Genomic DNA, 18,818 nt, shown 5'->3' with positions numbered 1-18,818 from the left:
CTAAAACATTTATTTATTTATTTTCCCATTAGAGAGTCTTTTTTGTATTGTATGTGTCCCTCGTTGACAGTCCCTTCTTGGTCCTGCATCATGAGTGACAGCAGCCAAGGGAAAAGGAACCAGGCAGCCTAAGGAGAGAGTCATCGCTACAACATAACATTTATATACACAATGAAACAGACAAGCACAGAATCAGTACCAAGAGTAGAAGTTGGCAGCGTGGGAAAGAGGAGGAGCAGGTGGGGTGTTAGTGTGTCATTAAAAAAATATAGCATCCCCCAAACTGAGATGCCTGGGGACAGTAGGTCTACTTAAACCCAAGAGGAATCAGAAGATCAAAAGAAGTTTGGAAAGGCCAGAACTGTTAGGGAAAGAGGCAAGAGGAAGATCAGGGTAGTGTTTGGCAGCTGGGGTAAAGGAATTGTCCTCTCCCTACTGAGATCCCCCTAGCACCTCTGATCTGCAGGAAGGGGAAAGTCTGCAACACCCAAGGTCAGATCTGGGGCTGCCAGATGTTCTAGGCCAGAGACTGGCAGGGTCTCACAAAGGCTTGTCCTCCAGAAAGATGTTGGCACTAACCCCCTTCAGCTACTCTGCCAGGGTACAGTGGTCCTTGACCTCTTCATAGTAGTTTGGTTATAATCTATGCTGGATCCCTGTCAGCCCTTTCTTGATGATGTGCTTGGAACTGGCTTAGATCACTGTGCTCTTAAATGCTTCAGACCCAGGTGCCCAGAAGATAAACACCAGATCCTCCTCCTTGTCTCCTTGGTTTTGAAATTACATCATAGGGGGCATAGTGGCATCCCTAGCTGGACTATCTGGACAGATGGCATAGGTGCTGTCTTCTACAGTCTGGTCCAGATAACCTACCAGGATCACCTTGCCTTCCTCCAAATAACGTTCTTGTCCTTGTTCAGGCAGAAGAACACTGCCTTCTTGCGCTTCTTCACATCCTCTGGTGTTGACGACTTACACACCTTCATGTCATCCAACACTTTGATGACGCCATCAGAGACAGCTATACCAGAGGCCATGTTTCTGGATGTGAAAGGAGACAGCAAGAAAAGATGGAAAAGACGAGAGACACCACAGCTGCTGCTGGGATCTGACTGATGAAACTAAAACTTTAAATTCAAAATTGAAATTGTCCTTAACATGGGATGTGTATATATCTTTATCTCCTATGTAGCTGTTTTAATAATTCATTTGGGCACTTGCCTCATATCGTAGTGGTCATACTGTGTATGAGAGGTTTGGAAACTTTATAGTCCTGGCTATACTACTAGCTAGTGTGTCTTCCAGTGAGTAATTTAATCTTAATCTGAGATGCTTTGTCTTCTCTTTTCCTCCCTAATTCCTCTTTCTCCTACGTAATAACACTTATTAAAAGATCACTATGGGCCAGCAACTTTTTTAAGCAGTGTATTAATCCATTGGACATTTGTAACAACCTAATGAAGGAGGTCCTGTAACCACCACCTCAAAGGGAATGTACTGCTTAAGAAACCTGGGAGAAGGTAGTCAAACTGGTTTCATGGGCAGTGAAGATACAGTGGCGAGGAGTCTATCACCACTGGGGACATTCTTTGGACCATCAAGATGATTCGTGAGATTTATGACTGCTGGTTGCCAGCAACTAACTTCCTGACCTTTCACCTCAGAAGCTTCCAAAGCAAAAGTCCCTCTGAAAAGTTTTGGTTTGACATTTGATGGAGGAATGAATGTAATATTACCGACAGCTATGGTCAGAGAAGGGACTTCTTGAGAGTAGAACAGGTAGTGTGGTTTTCTACATGAGTTTAGATTTGAAGGCCTCACATAAAGCTCAAGTCCTACAATTATCTTACTACCCAGTTGGGTCAGTGTCAGCCCCATCTATTGCAAATTTTAGAGAATAATATGTCAACACTGTAAATAGAAAGAAATAGGAAATTTACATAGAATTTAAATCACACTGAACACTTTGCAATAAGTCTCAACAGGTAATGATACTGCGTAGCTACATGTAGTCTCCTTGACCTGCCAAGGTGTATAAAGCTTTGTAGAAATAATCACTAACAAAGACAGGCTGGGTAAGTGGGTAGTTGGAACCATCAGCTCTTCAGAGCTCTTGCTAGCCTTGGGGTTGAGTCATTGGATGCAGACACTGAGTCAGTCTTGACTTTTGTGTGCCTGTTTGTCCCTTGGAATAAGGGGAAGAAAGGCAGTACCTGGCACCTACACAAGGTTCATGAGGTGCTCTAAGAGCTTGAATTGAAAGGCTGTGATCCAACAGAATTGGATAACATTCTGTTTTTGCTGATGGCAGGAATAAGAAACCTAGGTGATTTGACTGAAAACATCTCTGAGTAAGAGTCTTTTCAGAAATGGGGAATGACTGGCAGAGGCCCAGGAGGCAGGGATGTCATGCACCTTGGTCCTGGCCATTACAACTTGTCATCTAAGGGACAGTATTAGGGCTGGCCTCACTGCCTCATGGACTCAGAGGTCTGAGAGAGGAAGGGAAATAAGAGAGAGAGCGCTCCTTCTCCACTCTGGGGACCCTAAACATGCTGCTGAAAGAACAGACACCTTGAGACGGTTAATACACATTTGGAGAAGGCATCACTTTTGGGCGATGATAAAATGCACACACCAGGGAAAGAGTCTTTGTTTACTTTCCCTTTTCCTGGTATATGGCTACACAGGTTAAACACCTGTGAGAAGAGGGTGCTTCAGGGACACCCTCACACTCAAATTGTTCATGGGTGTCTTGGAGATTGCACTCCTCTCCTTGTGCAGTGATTAGTTGCCTCTTCATCACTGGCGAGGCTGGCAGCGAGGAGCAGGGCCTTCACCTGCAGGTGTTGCCATGGCGAAGGACACTTGGAATAGATTCAAGCAACATTAAAAGGCAAAAGTGAAAATGAGAGTAGAGAGAAAATAGAAGCTTGATTTAAGGAGACATTTGAGTGGATCAAATCGCCTCTCTCACGATAGCCATGGCCAAACTCCAGATCAGCCCTACTTTTTTCCTCCTGACTCCTGAGCTTTTCTGAATTCTGGTAATCTGGCACATAAGCTGACTTTGTTTAAAACTTAAAAAAAATTTTAAATATAGCAAGATTTATTTTTAACACACTGTGAAAATTATTCTGCCCCTAGGAGACACGGTTTGGTTTTTTACTCCAAACAGATTTAAGAAATTATGAAATAAGAATTGGTTTATTGACTCCATAAAACAATTTCTCTCCTTTTCCCTAACCAAAAATCAACTAGCAAAGAAGCTCGTTTTATCTGCTATGCTGGATTTTTCTCTCATTACTACCTTCTTTACTGTCCATGCAGTTTTTCGAGGGAAGCCAACCCACATTTTTCCCACCTCACTCAGAATTTGCCTTAACTTTCACTAGATTGGCACATTGAATTCACTTTTCTCTTTCTTCCCACATCTTCATTCAGAATAATCCAGTTTTTTACCAAGTGCCCTCAGAAGTTGAAGATATTTATGGTCAGATTTTCTACAAGTCATTATCCTCAAAAGTTAGAGAACTACATATCTATATTTTAGGAGTTTTCAGTTAAAGCCAGTGACAGATTCCTTTTTTTTTTTTTTTTCACCCTGGTTGGTTAATTCACTTTATATAGTCAGGTTAATAATAATAATAATAATAATAATAATAATAAATGCATATAACAAGTGACATGAGTATCCCAGGGTAGGGGTGGGGTGGGGGTAGGCCCTGGGTAGTGGTACTATGTCTGAACTTCTGAGGGTTGGGGAGTCTTGTGCTAGAGGTGCATAGGAAAGCAGTGCCTGTTCCAAGGTAGATAGTAAATATTTAATACGTACTAGTTTCCTAAATTTCTTATGAGCTCTTAATAAGAGAAATGTGCCATACCAATAGCTGTGCTTTCTCTAGCAGGGCAGAGAGAAACGTGGGGCTCATCTAGGCCTTGGGAATGTTGGGGTAGGGGGAGCTTAGTCCTGGAAACCACATCTGTAGGACTCTTCTTTTTTTAAGATTTTATTTGAGAGGGAGAGAGAGAGCATGCATGAGCAGCGGGGAGAGGCAGAGGTAGAAGAAGACTCCCTGCCAAGCAGAGAGCCCAATGCAGGACTCAGTCCCAGGACCCTGAGACATGACCCAAGCCGAAGGCAGTCACCCAACCAACTGAACCACCCAGGCTACCTGTAAGACTCTTCTTTATGTTCCCTTTTGAATTGGTTGAGAAAGATCAACCCACTCTTAGCTACTGTTTCTCCTAAGAAACAGATTTGAAAACAGGATGACTTTTAAAGCGCAAGGGCTTGCACATAATTCAGAGATGTACAGCGAGACTTGCATTGTTGGGAAGCACATGTCTAGAAGGACAGAATCACCTTCTAGAAATTGGAGTTAGCTGATGCTCTCTGGGCTTTGTGCTTCCATGTCATTTCTGTGTTCCCTGTAAAACTGAAGAGAAAGTTTCGTAATGCATTGTAATGCATCTTCTCTTATATGATCTGGGGTGTGATTAACCTTGCTTGGCCTTTATCTTAAGAGTCAGTTCAAGTCAACAAAGGACCTTCCTCAAGAAAGGTCAGTGGGAGGTTGCCCTGTGATGTCTGTTCTGAGCTAGAACCTGGAGAGGCCTTCTAGGCTCCATGATGAGAAAATGTCATTTCCATAGACCAGGAGAGGAAAGGCCAGAAGGAGAAATGAGGGGGCCTGGCCCTGAGATCTGGTTCTCCTACATCCAGAGGTTAATGTAGTTCTCTCTTTGCTCTGTGCAAAGAAAATAGTCTCCAAAGGGAATAGTAATATGACCAATTTTGGACATTTGAAGGTCAGCCTGGTAAAATCTGCCAACACATTTTTCTAGATGTTGTCTACCTTGAGAAAGTTATGTACCAAGATTGTCACGGATTTTCCAAATATTTTAATCAAATATTGTTCTGGTTGTACTGTCTACGCTACTGTCTCTATGTCAACGCATCACATGTGAAGCTGAGGCAGGAGAGTGACTATTACCCACCAGGCATCTCCTTTCTTCCACATTCACACTGTCTTACAGGAAGACCCATAAGTTCTTTGATGGGATACAAAGAATTAATGCCAAAGTTGAATGAGTTACAGCCGCTACCACCTAATTAAAATGATTTTGTGCCAGTTGCTTTTGTTGGGCTGGATCCACACATAATATAATTTTAATCCTGTTTATATACACTCTTGGGATAGATTTGAGATTAGCATTGCCATTTAAGTGAGGTTAATCAAGCATACTGTATGCAGCTTTTGTTTCTCCATTGTATGTGAAAGGTGACCACTGCTGATGGGTTACCCAACTGCCCGCTTACTCGATTAACAAGAAAGAGGTGGTTTTCAGTGTCTGATCATTAACCCAGCCTCAGCCCCAGCGACACTTTCTGTCTAGTCCTTGGAATGGTGCAGCTGTTGTCAGTCACAGAGGAGAACTCTAGTTAGGAACCGCTTTGCTTTGGCTGTGGCTACATGCCTCCACACAAGGGGAGGGGGAAGAGAAGGAAAAAAAGAGAAAAAAAATACAGCTCCCCTAAAAAGCAAACACCATTTTTTGTATGCCTGGCTCTGTTTATGTATATAAAATGGACATTATGGTGGAGTGAAGAAGACCCTCGTAAAAATCCTTCTTGAAAACTATTGTTGCTGACAGCCGTGACCTCTGTGAGTCTGCATGTTTACCCATAATTCATAATTAACAAAGACATTAGAACTGCCACAGGAGAATTCTGGGCTTTATTTCTTTCTAACTGGGCAGTACTAATGCTGGAAGTGCTCCCAAATCAGTGATTTAACATTTCAGGAAATCTTGGAGAGGCAGCAGAAGCCTCCTTATATAGCTCATACACTGGGACTTTGGTGATACAGATACGGCCGAGATAATTATTCAGCTCTCGTTATTGCTGGAGCTCTGCACCTGATCCCCGAGCCATTAGAGCACTCTGCAGGTTATTACAACTATCAAACATCAAGGTCTCTTTTCTAGTCTCTTGACTATGTGGTTATCATTTTACTTCTTTTAAATCCCCCATCTGCATAGAAAGCCTCTGTGTTTTTTACTGAGATCTGCTCACAGCCTCCCCCCCACCCTTTCTTTATTGCTCCCCAAATGGAGCCCTTTTCTTACCAGCACATTAGCATAAAAATATAAACCTCATGCTTCTTCAGTTGTATTGTTTTTATACCCTCTCTCTTGTTTGATTTCCTCTTTGAGGCTGTGTGCACCTACACTTTAATTTGGGCAGCAAATGAGTCAGTAGAAGAGAATTCTCTTGAGCTCAGGGAAACTACAAAAATATAATTTCAGATGATGGGAGCTGTCAGGGCCCGTGTTTAACCTTCTGCTTAGTTGAGGGCCCTCTTGACTTTATTGTACATCTCTGCCCTTTGCTGCTCTATTTCAGTGGTACCCCAAAATAGCAAATTACAGGGGACTATAATGATAATTTATAAAAAGAGGTTTTCTATTGTGGACATATTTAATGATTTAGTACTTTTTAATCCCCTCACAGGTGAGTGTATCCTTGGAGTTTAACCTGGAATACTTTGTTTGATGAAATGTATTTTCAGTTTTGGTCACTGAACCTAGTGGCGTAGTAACTTTGCTTCGAATACTTTTCTATGATCGAAAACAGCTCTGAATATTCTGGGCACTGTGTCAGCTATCTAGGGGCAGGCAGTCACTTATGATACATACAGATAATACCATAAATTAAGAGTCTGAAGCAGACCTCTGTGGATTGCATCTTAAGTGAAAACAAGTTGCTATTTCTGGATGTTTTACACACCTCTCTCCCCTTAGAAATCATTATTTTGTGTGTGAGCTCCACCAAACACCTGTAAAAAAGGCATCCTGCCCACTGCAGGCCTATCTGATGAAAAAGGTAACCCACAAGGGGTGAGGGCAGTCACAGACAGTATGGTGGGGCTAAGAAACATATGGCTTTCTCACTTAATATTGCTACAGAGTCGTCCCACACCATATTCCCTTAAATGGGCATTAGCTCCGTAGCCAAATTAGCAGACTATAAAACAAATTAAAATAGATGCATTTTTTGGTGTGGCAAAAAAAGAAAAAACAAGAACACCAAAACCATGAAACATGACTTAACAGTGTTTATCCATTGTGTGTGTGTTGTGTGTGTGTGTGTGTGTGTGTGTGTGTGTCACATCTAAAAAAAGAAATACAGAGAGGTTTTAAAGATAGGTAGTGTTTTTACCATGAACAGTGCAAGTTTAGTAATTAAATGCTTTAATTTGTACTTTGCTTCATCAGCCTATACAAAGAAACTGTCTGATTTTTTTCCGACTTACAGCAGAGATGGGTTCCTTTTAGGATCTCTTCCTGCCCCTTTCTACTGAGCCAACAAGGTTTGAGATATTTAAAAAATTATATTCCCTTTTGTTAACTTACTGGCGCATGTATATTTTCTTAGGAGCTAGGAGCATGGACTTCAATACAAAATATATACTATACATATATATGTATATACATTATATATATATATATATATATATATATATAAACATAAATCCATTTAGGTTAACTTAAAAGTAAATTAGTATGTCACATTTGTTGTGATTTAAGTTTTCCTATAATCAATGATGGTGATAAGAATGCTTCAATCAGGGAACTTCATATTACTGTGGAATCATTTGAATATTGTCAGGGATTCCCCATTTGTATGTACTTTCATTTTTGCTACTATACATAGTTCTTACTCCTTCATATACAGCGATCCTTAGTATTAGAGTTTTTGAGTTGGAATATATCTAATTATGTAGTCCTATCTTCTTATTAATCAGAAAACAGATGTAGAGAAGCCAAATAACTTGCTGAAAATCATACAGTTAGCTAGTTTATGGCAGACTTTGGTTCCAGGCTCTTGACCCTCATTCTCCTTCTATAACACATTGCTGCTTTCAATAATTATATAATTATTTATATTTTCAAAGCAAGGAAAAGCACTTGTGAATTTTCCTTCCAAGAGAAATGGTGATTTGTTCTTAGCCATCCATTCTCTCATTGGTGAGAAAAATGCATAAATTTGCAAGATGGTGGGCCAGCAATATGGCAAAGGCCTTTTCTTTGTATGACAACCAAATGACCCCTAAATGAATTGAACCTGTGACCCCCTTCCTCATTAGCTCCAAAAAAAGCTAACTAGCCCAGAAACAATTGGTACAAGCAAGCTACAACACAAATCCACCATGTTATTCCTGTGGGATTAATTAGAGAGCTAAAACAATGCTTTATCTTTGAAAGACATACAAAATCATATTGTTATGTTCTTCTGGCTTGTGAACCTCTTGAAATTGTATGCAAAATTTTATGTAAGAGCAAATATACATTGCTCTGGGGAGAAGGCTCCAAGTTTTCATAAGATTTTCACAATATCTGTGTGTGATCCAAAATAGGTTAAAAAAATTGTTCTATTTCATGCTCCAGTGATTTGTGCTGATGTCATCCCTGGTGTTGGTACTCTACCAAAAACAAGAATTGCATTATGCTTCACTAAACTGGAGGAATATATTATTTCTATTTTTTACTTGAGGAGAAAAGAAGGAATAGAAAGTAAATATACACATGTGGCCTTTATAATTAGCACTAAATCAATAAAGACTAATTTGGGATATTGTGACAATTTACTTGATACTAGTTTGAGTAGAGATGGATATCACCCAAATCTTGAGTGCTGACTTTTGCACACAATGAGAAAAACAATGCTGCAACCTTGAGTGTGAGGAATATGATGGTATCCAGGATAAAGAGAGTAGAATGGACAAAATTTAAGATATTCGAATTATTTGATAGCATCTTTAACTTATGTAGATGCTATATAAGAAATAAATTCTCAGTAGGACCTTCCTAGTCATCAGGGGGTTAAAGCACTATAAAGAAACTTGCATATGTACTTTGTTATCCAAGAGACAGATAGAGAGATGTCGTTCTACTGATATATTACATAAATCATGGTGCCAGCCAGAAAAACAACAGATGACCAATTTGTACAAAGCATTTTTTCCTTATGTTACATTTATTTAAAATACATTAAATCGTTGTGCTAAAATTGAGGCAGCTGGCAGTCCAGGCAACCTTATAAGATTTGTGTTTTCTGGAGCCAAGCCCATTCATTTAGAAAGGTGGATCCGTTGGGCTAGTGTATTTGCTTAGTCATATGCCAAACCCTTGGGGAGCACAGGTAGTCCAGAATTTACCATGCATTCATTTTTTTTTTTAATCAGAAATCTCTTGACAAATGGAAGTCAGATGGTTGATACCCATTTACTCCCAAGTGAAGTCACTAATTAATGGTAACAAGGCTCAACCCAAAGAAAAAGACTCATATGGCATGGAATCCTAAAAATCTGGCCATTTTCCAGGGGCTTCTTTTGTATTTCATGTTCCTTGACATTGATGTGACACCTAGTTGACTTTAAGAATAAAAGTCAAGTCTAAGTTGAGTGGGTTTATGTTAAGCTGATTCAAGCATGGGCCAAATTTGTAGAATTTTAGTGGTTGCTATTGCATTTTTAAGCCAATACTTTCATCAGATTCTTAGGGGGAGTGATAACCCTCTCAAACAAGTAGGAATCACTGGTAAGGGTTTTCCATATACTCACTTAAACCAGCTTCCAATGTCTATTGTCACCACATTAAAAACTAATATTGGATAAACCAGGGCCAAAGCAGAGAAGCCCATCTCAAGTGGTCCAGTCTTGCATTTCTACAGCTTTTTTAGGGACAGCTTAACTGCTAGGGATGCAGTGGTCTTCAAGGATTGTGGTAGTGTGAACACCTACATAAATGAGTTACTCAAATGTGAAGTTACTGGTTTCAACAAATTTTCTCCCCTCTTGGCCAATAGTCAGAAGATGGAAGAGATTTCTTAAGAAGTTGAATCTTAAAAACTGAAGTCACCAAAAGTGATATGATTCTATTTGAATTCCACAACAATTTTGTGTCATTACTGTATTCACAACATGTTAGGAACATATTTGGTAAATTTTTAAGGACTTAAATAGACTTTTTTTTCCCTTAAGATACTGAATTAGAGCAAAAGAAAGAAATATAAAACAAAGTCTGTTCTCTTAGTGTATGATCATCATGGAGAGATTTGTATTTTGGGGAGACATGCAAACAATGAAAACAACAGTTCCAGACTTTGAATTGCACCCAGTGTTTATCAAAACATGATATATACAGAGATGGCCATGTCTGGTTAGAAAAAGCAGAGGTACCAGAGATCATTTACCTAAAGAAGGCATCATGGGAGGTCTCTATAAGGGAGACTAATAGAAAAGTAGGAATTGAAATTCACTTGAAACTGTAGAGAAGATTTAGATGTATAGGATTGGAAGAGCATTCAATGGTGTTGACTGACAATGAGACCATACTGATAGGTTCATAGCACCGCCATTTGAGTGAATTTCAGGCAAGTTTTATTTGTGAGTACTTAAAAAAAAAATAGGTTAGTGGCTCCAGCCTCTCACACTGGAGAAGGTTACATATGTATATAAATATGTATATATCAGGGAGAATGGAATTGAAATTTTTTCTTTTCAAACTAAGGACTGCTGCAAAATAATGGGGCCAGCCTTGAGGAACTGAAAATGTTTCCACCAAGAGTGAGCCCTGGAAAGGGCAGAAGTGAAATGCTCTTGAGAATTGTATTACAGCTAGATCCGGAGGTGCTAGAATCCACTTTAGTAGAACATAGTCACAGCATGGTACCCAGGATTGGGAACCTAGGACAAGAAGATGCCTTCAATAGGTAGCTTTGGTTGGCTTTCAAAAGATTGAGAACTGTGAGATTTTTAAATTTTCATCAACTAATGGATATGCTATTTACAAACTGTTTATTAGATCTATTACAATGTATGTATGGAAAGATTAAAGTGTGGTAGGATAAAGTAAGACATACGTGTCAATAGAATACCCCAAATTAGTAACCAGTAACCTTGTGGGAAATTAAACTATTTGTTAGAATCTGAATTGTTAATCAGTTTGAAATCATGCCCAGCCATTTTTTTTCATTTGAATGTGTGATACATACTGAAAGTTAAAGTTCTAATAGCAAAAAGAATTAGGTAGGTCTCGGTTTTCTACAAAATGATCAAAATCAAAACTGTGGCTAAGTTTAAGAGTGTCTGTTTACATAACATTGGTTTCTTTTCTTCCATCTCTCCTCCCTCTTCTTCTCTAATGAGTTAGTTTGAATTCTTGAATTCAGAGGAGTCATTTCCTCATGCAAGGGGACTGTATCTTTCTGCAACTTAATAAGATATGATATTTTGAGCAACTTACAATAAAATTAATAATCTTCCTATCTAGATACACCAAGCATGGTCAAGGACATTGTAGAATGTAAAGAAAAATTCAGGGTTCAGGCTTTGGGGTCAGAAGGACTTGAACTTGCACCCTGGCTAGTTTACTTCAAGCTATGGTCAAGTTACTGAGTCTCAGTTTCCTAACATTTAAATGGGTATGATAAATCATACTTACAGACTTGTGGCAAAACTAAATAATATATGCAAAGCACTTCATACAATACCTGGAACACAGAAAGCCTATAATAAGTTGTACCTTCTTGATATGGGCACTCCCATCTTTAGGCATGACTCTTTTAGATGTTATGGAACATCTGAGAGGAATTTTACCATCACTTTCAGATAAAAAATTAAGTACTAGGCTTTAGGAATGAGATCCTATTTAATTATTGACTGAGTCCTTGAGAAATAATTACTTAAAATGCAGACTAAGCCTCGCTCTGTATCTGATCATATTCCATTCCCCTTTCTCAGTAGGAACAACTCAGTCTTGCTGAACTGGCCATGATCTTCCAGAGCTCCTGGCTGATAAATCTTCCAAACTGGTTAGTGCCCACATTTGGTGGTTACTTTTTTTCTCTGACAATCTTAATATATGTTTTTCTTACGTGTGATCCATGTCCTCAATGCTAATTAGCTAAGCTGGAGATCAAATAATTCTCTTGGGTATAGAATATGCATTTTTTTAGAAGTGCTCAAATAAACATTTACAAAATAGGCTAAAACAGCTTCTCTCAAGTGGATTGAATACCTGTCTTACAAACTGGCCAGAATAGATATTTACCTGATCGACTGTAATTGTCCTCAAAGATAAATCCTACATCTAAAGTCTTTAAGTGGTATCTGGGGGACTGAACCATTAGAGTCAGTGAGACTTGAGTAGCTAAGATCTCATGCCATATACTTTGAAGGTGAAAAGTTTGACCAAAAAAAAAAAGTCACTGACTCTATTTTAAGCTCTTTGGGTAGGTAATGTAAACAGACATAAAAGCTAAATACAGTTCACAGATATTGAGAACCTTTTGATATTTAGGTGAGATACTGCGATACTGAGCTTTAAAAATAGTAGTGTACATATATGTTTATTTGACAGTCTGAAATGTTTCCAAGAGTCCACTAGGACCTTTTAGGTGGATAATACACAGAATGAAATTTGCAGTTATGTCCAAACATACCTTTAGAGGACGTGACATTCTCCAGTGGCGCCACCATTATAATCTAACATGTCAACTTTTGTTCACACTCTAGATTTTTTTTCACTCATTACCTCTCCATTTCATTTTTGTGTTTTCTATTCATACTCTCCAAAGCAGAACTATTTGCTTTTCAAATGCATCTTACAAAAAAGGAGGCATCTTTATAGCTATGCTTAGGTAGAGATATTGGCTGAAAAAAGCAAGAGATTTTGAAATGGGAGCCAAACTGTTCTGGCGCTTCAACTGTACATCAGGGACTAGAATCCTAGACCTGTCCTTAACGTGCCTCATCATGATTAGTTGTTGTGGCCAGAATGTGTAAGCTTACTCTCTGTTTGAGGAACATGGGAATGGGCTTTGCTGCAGAATTCAGGTTCTATTACCGGTTCTGGGTAATTTGCATATCTTCTTGGGGCAATGGTCTTCCAATCAGGAGGAGTCAGTGCAGTGTTTAAGACTCTGCATTTCTTGGACATTTTGGTGAAGGGGAGTTTGAGAAAGAGTGCAGAAAGCTGGAGGCATACGGCTGGTTTTATCCTTCCTTGAACCTTCTTCACTGCCTGTCTTTAGCATCTTCGCTTCATTGCCCATGTGTCACCTGCGCTTAGCCGTGAGGTGATATATCCTCTTCCATTCCAAAAACATTGATCTAAGTCTCCCTCCTTCCATTTTTTAATAAATCTTAGTGAAGCAATGTAACATTCCAGGTCAGTCCTGTAGTGCTGTTCTGGCCTCGCCGGAGTGGCTGCTGCAGAGCATGGAAACTTGCTGGCACAATATTGCAAAGTGACTCTGCGGGAGCTGGACGACTTCCAGCCAGCAAGGAACCACAGCCAAGAAACGCCAATATGGATAATGCAAACAAGAGAGATTTGGGGCACATTTCGATTTAACCATCTGATTTAATTGACAGAATAAATGCACCTGTCAACGGGTAATATTCTTGTGATTAGTTTTGGCTGTGATGATGAGATGATGTTAAAAGAATGTCAGAACAACCTGTCCTGGGACTCTTACAGGCGGTTTGAGCGAGGGAAGGTCAGTTTTTAGCTAGTTCAAAGAAGCAGGATTATCCTCTTGTAGTGTGAGGGTATTTTATGGAGACAGTGAACATTTTATTTGACGTTTTCCCTCTGTGGTTAGCCTTCACCACAAATCAGACCAAGTAGGGGACGGAGGCATGCGGAAGTAATTGGCTTTTGAATCAGAATCTATGGCTACTGGGGATAGTTCTCATTTGCAAATGGAAACTCTTAAGTATTAAGCCTAAGGCTGCACCTGAGTGGTCTTACCTTGCCCCAGATTGTCGTTCTTTTGCTGCTAGAGTTCGCAATTTAAATAGAATTTCAGTGGGGTGAAAATTCAAAGAGGCCTTTAATTGAAGTCCTGTTTTCTTCAGAGAAAATATAATTTATGAACTTAGAACAAGTATTTTAATTAATATTCACTTGGTCTTTCATTAACTCTTTGCAACCTAAACCCATGTCTTCCCAGGAAACCGTGCTTCTGATGTTGTTGATGACCAAATCAGCAACTAAGACCTTTCTCTTGGATTTCACTGTCTGATCTCTGTGCTATTGAATGCTGTCGATCTTTTCTTCCTTTTTGAAACTTTCAGTTCCCTGGCTTTCCTGATTGAGTCCAGGGCTCCTCCAGGGCCGTTCACTCTTTATCTACTCTATGTAGTCATTATCCAAACTCTTAGGTCTGGCTACCTTCTGTTTTCTCCTTTCATTTTTCCTTTTGAAGATTTCCCCCCATTCCTATGGTTTTCCTCTTCCTCCTTCCACAGACGCTCCTAAATATGCCTTCTAGAACAAACTTTTTACCTAATTACTGGTCACATAAACAATCGCTAACACCGTGTATCCTAGATTGTATGAATTGTTTTGACTTTTCCATTTCTGTTGCTAAACATTTATTCCTGTTGTACCCACAATCTCTAAATCATGAAGCTAAAGAGAGAGAGAAGCTAAAGACTTCTTTTAGAAGAGAAGTCTTTTTTGGATATCTGACGAAGGCTATGGATTTTCTTCTTAGCAAACATTCATGCACGCCTACATACAAAAACTCTGAATTCTGTCCATTGGCGTGTTGAAGATTCACCATTCTTGGGTTAATAACACCTACTTTGAACACCATAGAATTTTTTCTTTTTTTCCCTACATCCAGCCAATGACCAAATCCTATAAGATAGTGTTTCTCAAAATCTGACTGTAAGCCAAGAATCACTTGGATCATCTCTATCATCTTCCCCCCCACCCCCACTGAATCAGAATCACTTTGAATGAGACAAGGAAGCGTGCTGTTTAAAATAGGCACAATAGTTTGAAATCCACTGTTATAGATCGTGCTTTTGCAGTACACCTTCCTTCCTTTATGTTTGCATTGCCAATTCTCTATGGCAGCTTTAATTACCTTTTACCTGGGATGCTGTAATAATTGCTACCACTGTCGATTATCTACTTGATGCCAAGTATTTTTCATACATTATCTTATTTAATGTTCATAATGTTATTTAATGTTCTCCCTAGGAGATAGGCAATAGTAACTCCTCTTGTAGTTGTAGCAACTCAACTTGACAAAGGTCAAGCAAGTTATTCAAGGTTCCATAGGTAGTAAGTGGTTATGCTAAACTTCAAATCTAGAATTACTGCTACTCACTGCTTTTCATTGTTGTAGCCTCTTGGTCTTTTATCTCTCCATAATTCTTTAGCTGTTTTCAAATTAGTTTTACTAGAGAAAGTTTCTGCCAGTCTTTATAACAAATCATGTCACCTTCCATTGTATTTGTTTTTCTATCCCTCCATTATACTACAAGATTCTTAAGTTCATAAGCTGTATCTGTCCTGATATAGAAGAAGAACCTAGCAAATATTTTGAATAAATAAGATCTTAATTTCTAAGGAAACTGGTGATTTCCTATTGGCCACTGAATAATTTCTAAACTGCTAAGGAAATCATCCAGGTCTTCACATTACATTTGATTTCTCTTTTCCTTATATAACATTTCCTATCTTGTAGTCTGGTACACTTTCCCAAAGATGCTTTTTGCTAATTCAACTTTACTCATTTTTTCTTGGTTTAAGATTTGTTTCTGCTCAGTTCTGTTACTATATATTACCAACCTTTCAGGCCTTAGCACAGATAATACATTTCTATGAAGGATTTCCTATTCTTTACCTACTCAGAATCTGACTTATTTTCAGACCCATTACAGTATTTTATAATCATCTTTAAGCTGCTAGTTTTGATTTTTCTATTGCATATATTGTGTACATTTATAATTTTGCCTCTTACATTATAAATCTAATAACAGTGCACTGTCTTGTTCACATTTGGAATCCTTGCATGTCTATAAAAGTGCCTTGTATATAGAAGATACATAACAACATGTTGAATATATTACTTGTCAGAAAATTCAATGTGAGAAAATTTGATAAACTAGTAGATGTGTAAAATATTATGTTTAAAGGATCAGAGATAAATATATATTTCCAACCAAGTATCTTCACAACTCAACATTATGTTCAATTCTTAGATGAATGAAGATCAATTTAAAAAATTTTGGAGAAGGTTATCTTCACTATGCTAAGTGTGGATAGATATCTAAAATGTCTTAAAACATGGTATATTTGACACCACAAATGAATCACTGGTAGAGCTTGCAAGTCCCAATAGTCACTAGCAACTACAGATCTGCAAATTTCTCCAGATTAGTATGTTTAAACTTTCACTTTGGGCCAATGTTCTAGTATTCTAGGCTTTAGGAAAAATGTGGTCAACACAGTAATATAATGGACTTTTAGTCCCAAGTATCTCTGTATTCTCTTGAATCTGGACTGACTCTGTTAACTGACTGTCAGGGATAATACATAGTGGTGAAATGAAGTGGATTTGAATCTTGGGTCCCAGAATGAAAGATATAATTACTTTAAGGTGTGCTTCAGTGAAAGAAAAGGGAATATAAGCTCACAATTTAATGTAATATATTAATGATCTCTCTAGAATTCAAAGGGCCATTTTCAATAAAACAACTAAATACTGGAACATTCTCTTGCCACCCGTAGCAATTAGATCTCTGGGATTAACCTGCCCAGCTATTGGATGACACTTCTACCTCACAAACTCGTAGCTAAAAGTGAATTTATCTGGTTTTAAGAGGGTTACAGAGAATGGAAGTACTCCAATGACAGATTCAGAGACTTAATATACCACTAAACAAAGGGTTTGGAATGGTGAGGGCTGATTGCAGGTTCTCTTGTAGTAAATGGTTTTAAGCCTCATGCTGAAGTCATTGAAACCAGATATTCCTATGAGGCCATTGGGCAGAGTGACTGGATCTAAGCACATACAGCTTTAGGCATATTCTACAATCCCATCTGACCCAATTGGGTGAATCGTGGTGACTTAGTAGGGAGCTCCAGAAGTGATCACTAACACTGATCAAATTTGTGATCAGATGGACAAATTTACATGAGAGGGTGAGACTGGAGACAACAGTATAGGCAAGTCTTGAGAACATAGATGATGTGTGTATTATGTAGACATAACATTGAATGGATATATTATGTTCATAGTTGTTAATTATTGTTTTTCTTCTGGGTTGTTGGGTGAAGGTGATAGTCTAGGTTTGGGTCACAAAACATTTTCCATAAAGGACATTATTTAGTAAATTTTAAGGCTTTTTGGGCAACACAGAGTCTCTGCCTCCCGTTTTCTCGTCTTCCTTCTCTATCTCCTTCTGCTCATCTTTCTTTTCTACCTTTTCTTCTTTCCTTTTAAGAATTTAAATACTTAAAAAAAAAAGAATTTAAAAACTTATTTAGCTATAGGTCATACAAAACAGGCTAGAGGCTGGATTTAGCCCATCAGTCCTAGTTCCCTGACCTCTGTTCTATGTAATCAAATATTATAGTAAGTAAATAGTCTCCATACCAACTGTGGATAGATTTATCATATTCACAGAATTTACATACCATAAAATATTCCTACTAGACTTATATGAACATTTATTTTTCTTTTTGATTATTTAAAATCTAAAAATACTTTATAATAATATGAGAATCAATTACCATGTATCAAAATATAATTATAGAAAATAATTTAACTTGGGTTGAACATATTTAACCTAAGCAAATATTAAACACTGTAAATATCAAAAAGTCACTAGTTTTAGTAGGAGAAGGAGCTCCAAAATGAGCCCCTCATCCAAGATGAATGAAGTTTACTTTAATTTAAGATGTAGAGATACTTGGGTATCTGGTATACTCCTTCATCCCAACATAAAAATATATATATATATATATATATATATATATATATATATATATATATATAAAATAGTGAAAGGGAATAAAGGGGAAAAGAGAGAAAATGAGTGGGAAAAATCAGACAGGGAGACAGAACATGAGAGACTCCTAACTCTGGAAAATGAACAAGGGGTGGTAGAAAGGGAGGTGGGTGGGGGGTAGGGGTGACTGGGTGATGGGCACTGAGGGGGGCACTTGATGGTATGAGTACTAGGTGTTATGCTATATGTTGGGAAATTGAACTCCAATAAAAAAAATTCCCCCACAAACTTTTCATGTGGCTCCCTATTTTTTTTTTTTTCTTTTATGGGCTTCTCAGGTAAAAGTCGTAGGTTTCTTCTCCATGTTTCCATCTTCGACCTCTTGCCCCATCTATACTTCTAGTTCCTTTTTGTTTCCAATAAAATTCTCTATTAAAAGTATTTTGCGTGGCATGGATGAACAAAGCGTGAATGCTAAAGTGCAGAGTTGATGTTTTATTTGATTCCTGAGGTTACTGAGACAGTAGCCTAAGTGAGTGTGTACGTACTGATTTGTTTTCTTTCATACTTTAATTCAGAATATCCAAATATTGAGGATAGAGAGTAAAGAATAGGTTAAAAATATTTCTTCAAGTGGTTTCTTAGTATAAGTTGAAAATGAGGAATGAAGGACTAATGGCTAAAATAAAGGGTTGACTGCATTACAAAAAATAATGGGAGAGTATGGAAATATGATTTGATAGCTTCCCCTATGGATTGTTTACAACCTCCATAATAGCTTCCCACATCCATATTCTTACTGCAACACTACATAAGAGAAGATATTGCTAGTCTACCAGATAACATATATTTAGAAGTGCTCTTTAAGTCCTCTTTAAAAACTTTGAAACAAAATGGAGAAATGATTTCTTATATCTGAATGTGGTTACCCCAAAATTCATGCAAAGGATCTTCTTTCCTCAGATATTAATTGTAAAGCTATAATATAAATGG

General features: G+C 38.1%; 1 long non-coding RNA gene and 1 pseudogene across 1 annotated transcript in view; one reads left to right on the top strand and one right to left on the bottom strand.

Moving 5' to 3' along the window:
- Positions 1 to 1,232, top strand: part of LOC118350040 (uncharacterized) — a 4,295-nt gene extending 3,063 nt beyond the window's left edge. The window contains exon 2 of the long non-coding RNA XR_004803117.2: positions 921 to 1,232. This is a non-coding gene — a long non-coding RNA (uncharacterized LOC118350040). The remainder of the gene's footprint in view (positions 1 to 920) is intronic.
- LOC112672652 (cofilin-1-like) overlaps positions 1 to 18,818 on the bottom strand; it is a 65,831-nt pseudogene that overhangs the window by 135 nt on the left and 46,878 nt on the right.

The sequence above is a fragment of the Canis lupus genome, chromosome 10, assembly GCF_003254725.2.
Source record: "Canis lupus dingo isolate Sandy chromosome 10, ASM325472v2, whole genome shotgun sequence".
In the NCBI taxonomy this organism is placed as follows: Eukaryota; Metazoa; Chordata; class Mammalia; order Carnivora; family Canidae; genus Canis; species Canis lupus.
This window is presented reverse-complemented; position numbering and strand designations above follow the sequence as displayed.